The sequence below is a fragment of the Lipotes vexillifer genome, unplaced genomic scaffold (assembly GCF_000442215.2).
Source record: "Lipotes vexillifer unplaced genomic scaffold, Lipotes_vexillifer_v1.1 scaffold1654, whole genome shotgun sequence".
NCBI classification, from domain to species: Eukaryota; Metazoa; Chordata; class Mammalia; order Artiodactyla; family Lipotidae; genus Lipotes; species Lipotes vexillifer.
This window is the reverse complement of record NW_006794528.1, coordinates 339733-343203: the sequence shown is the minus strand read 5'-3', so window position 1 is coordinate 343203 and position 3471 is coordinate 339733.

Below are 3471 nucleotides of genomic sequence, written 5' to 3'. Positions count from 1 at the left end.
AGGGATATTACATTCTAATGGGGGGAAGGGGGGAAGGGCACACACCACTGAGCACATAGGAAGAAAAAAAAATCCAGGGGAGGAAGTAGAATGTGACGGGGGGGGGGGTGGGGGGGGGGGTGGGGAGGGGGCGGAGGAGGGACTCCGAAGGCTCTGCCTGGGGTCGCTCCTCGCCGGGCGCTCGGCCGACGGCGGCTGCGTCCCGAGCCCTTGCGTCAAAGAAAGCAAAAGCTTCCGGGCGCCGGGTTTTCCCGGCCGCCGTCTCCCGAAGCCCGGCTCCGGAAAACGTGGTGCTCCGGGATCCGGGTTCTGCCGCCACCCCTAGGCTGGAGGCTTCCGTCTTCCCAGGCCGGCCCCTCCCCTCCCCTGGGCAGGCCCCGCCTACAGGCCCGGCCCCGCCCCCGTCCTCTCCCGCGGGGTGGGGTCCCTGCGCTCGCAGGCTGGTGGCTCAGAGTCGGACAGCGCTCGGAAGTGACTTTCCCAACTCCGCTGCCCCCGGCAGCCGCGGCTTCCCCCGGCCCCGGGTAGGGTGGGGCGCCAAGCCGGGGCACGCCGGGCCGTTCCGCTGCTTTTACCCCGGCCCGGCGAGCGCTCACAGTCGGAGAAGACTGACTCTGCGTAGTGTGTGGTGGCCGGACTACACTGCGGTAGAAAATCTGGCCACACAAGAAAGTGTGAAGAAGAAAATAAAAACCACCCGGGCAGACAGACAGCGCCCATTTTACACACGAAGCCACAAGCTCAGAGAGGTTAAGGGCCTGGCCCCCGGTGGCCCAGCGGGATGCATAGGTCCCAGAGCAGTACTGGTTTAGTGGTCTGCTCCCTGCGGCAGGTACGATACTGACTGGGTTCTAGGTTCTGAACACGTGGCCTTTGCCAGCCACCTGGGTGCTGAGTGCGGGGGCGATCGTGAATCTGGGATCAAACCCAGTCACTGTGACTCACCAGCTGCATTACCTCGAGCACGTGGTCGGACATTCATACCTCACCCTCTGGTGTAAGTTTAAATGAGGTAACTAACCTGGGTGTGCTGAGCGGGGCGGTCCCGGTTACCAGGTGATAAAAAGGGAAGGGATCTAACATTTGTTAAACACCTGCTGCTGTCTCCTAACCAGGCACTTGACATACAGTACCTCATTTAAACCTCGCACCACACCGCCAGCTGCTCTAACCATCCTCCTTTTTACCGCAGGGGAAACCGAGTCTGTAATTGGTTAATCCGTGCCGGGATTGGATCCCCGCCTCTCTGACCCCTTCGTAGAAAAGAGGATAGGGCAAGCCTCCAGCGGCCGGTAGGGCACGCGTTACACCCTAGCGAGCCTGCTATCTCTCCGGGGCACGGCCTTGAGGACGTCCCGGGCTATTACGAACATTGCCTCAAAGTTGAGGCTCCTTGTAAAACCCGGCGAAGGAGCAACAGGGCCAGGAGGCGAGTAGGGGGAGGGGGAGGCTGATGTGGCAATCCTGCGGGCTGGGCGAGAGGAGGAAGGAAGGTCAGGAAATGATTAACCGGGCCGGGCCGGGTAGTGGTTAGAGCAGGGCACCTCCCCGCAGTGCAGTCCTGGAGCAGTCCAGGGATGCCCTCTCAGTCACTTAGGACGCCTCGCCATCCTCCCCACCACCCGCCACCTCTTGGTTTCGGCCGCGCACTCCTCTGCCTAACGGTGTCCACTCACCTGCGGCTTCTCTGCCGACACTTTCCTCCCCCTCCCCGCCCCCGCTTCACCAACTCCCGGAGTATTTCCAGTTCCTCTGTCAACGCTCTTTGATTGCTCCCCAAAGTTTTACTTGACTGCTTTAGAGCAAGCCATCTTGAGGTTTTATGGCAGTGACGAGTTGTGGAAAGTGCAGCTGCTCAAATCCTAGCCCTGCTGCCTACTTGGTGACCAACTTTAGCAAGTGTCTCTAGTCCTCCCAAGCCTTTTTTATCCGTAAAACTGGGAAAATAATACTTATCTCTCAAGGAAGATGCGAGAATTCGTGAGAATTGCCACCCCGTAGTAGATAGTCAATAATTTATAGCTTTTTTCTTTTTTCTTTTTAATGACAGCAGGTGAGAGAATAATTCCTAGGAAGGGGGAGGATAAACAATAAATGTGACCTCTGCCCAGGCTGTTCCAACCCTCTCCTCCTATCAACCGATTCTTTTTCAAGGCCTGGCTGTATCAACCTCTGTTTCCTTCCAGAAACCTACCCCCCATTTATGATCCATGCCCCCTCATTTAGCCATGAAACATGCCCTGAACTCATGCCAGTCTTTTATCCTAGCATGTAACAGTTCCTTTTTCACCCTCGCAAAGACTCAGTTTCCTTATCATCTAGACCTCAGCTTAAACATCACTTCCTCAGGGAGGCCTTTCCTGACCCTGCCCCCAACTCCAGGTTACCTCCAGGTGTGTGATGCCCTTGTCTGCCCCCATATTCTGCCTTTTTAAAACACTCTTCAGGCACGTAATTATTTGTTTAATGTCTGTCTTCCCCTTGGAGGTCCATAAGGGTAGCAAAAGAAGTCTGTCTGGTTTCCTGCTGTATTCCTAACATAACATGTGGAACATGGAGGGCATCCAATAAATGTGTTCAATCATGAATGAGTGATCGATTAGCAATGTCTACCATGGGCAGGCGGTTAGGAAGTGGCCCAATATATATGCCAGGTAGTCATCCCCTTCTCCCCCGCTTGATCTGTAAATTTCCCTTCAGCTCTGAGTTTATGATTTTAACGGCATCAGGAATGTGAAAACACCTTGTGAGGTGTAATCTGCCAGGGGAGAAAACAAAAAAAAGAAAGGAAAAATAGTTTTTATTAGAGTCTTCTCTCCCTAACTAGAATAAAAACCCCTCCGAGCAGGGCCCCTAACCTAGTCCTCCCTGACTGGTATAGACCGCAGAGGGCGAACTATGACTATCAGGCAGTTCAGAGAAGCTGGGCAAAATCACAAGTCCCTCCTGGGACTTTTGCTAGGTTTACCTAAAACTTTCCTGTGTCTCTGAAAGTTTTCATAATTAAAAAAATTTTTTTTCTTTGGGAAAAAAAACTCGTGGTGAGTAAATGTGTCAAACGGGGGAAGACCACGGGGCACACTGGGAAATCTGCTTTTTTAGTCCCTCGTTTCTTCCGCTACATTTATTACTACGTTTTCTTTTTGGTTCTCGGCCCACATCCCTTCGGCGCTGAGGAGCTCTGACTTACACGAGGGTGAGCCCTGGTGGTCAGAGCCAGCCTCCAGCGCGGGTGCCGGGAACGCGCCGCCTCCGAGAGTCCCCGCCCAGCCCTCGGGAGTCCCGGGGGTAGGGATGCGGGACGAGGGCGGCTCTTGCCAGCAGAGGAGGGCGAGTTTTAAAAGTTTGCATTCTTCAGAAGAGAGGAATGCACAATTTCAACCACACTATCAAATGTTTTTCTTCTAAAGGCTATATCTATATAAAGGGAGGAGGGAGGGTTGAGCCAGGAGCGGGGGGGGGGGGGGGGCG